Below are 378 nucleotides of genomic sequence, written 5' to 3' on the forward strand. Positions count from 1 at the left end.
TCGAGTGCAGTGACATGATCTTGGCTCGCTGCAACTCTGCCTCCCAGATTCAAACAATTCTCCCGCCTCAGCCTCCTGAGTAGCTGGGATTACAGGTGCACACCACCACGCTTGGCTAATTTTTGTATTTTTAGTAGAGACAAGGTTTCACCATTTGGCCAAGCTGGTCTTGAACTCCTGGCCTCAAGTGATCCACCTGCCTTGGCACCCCAGAGTGCTGGGATTACAAGTGTCAGCCACCGCACCCGGCCTCTTTTCTAATGTAAGCATTCCAAGTTGTAGTTTCCTCTAAGCATGACTTTAGATGTATCCTACACATTTTGATACATAGAATTTTCATTATCATTGAGATAAACATTTCAGCAAGACAAACAAGTG

This window comes from Colobus angolensis, unplaced genomic scaffold (assembly GCF_000951035.1).
Source record: "Colobus angolensis palliatus isolate OR3802 unplaced genomic scaffold, Cang.pa_1.0 Scaffold170, whole genome shotgun sequence".
NCBI classification, from domain to species: Eukaryota; Metazoa; Chordata; class Mammalia; order Primates; family Cercopithecidae; genus Colobus; species Colobus angolensis.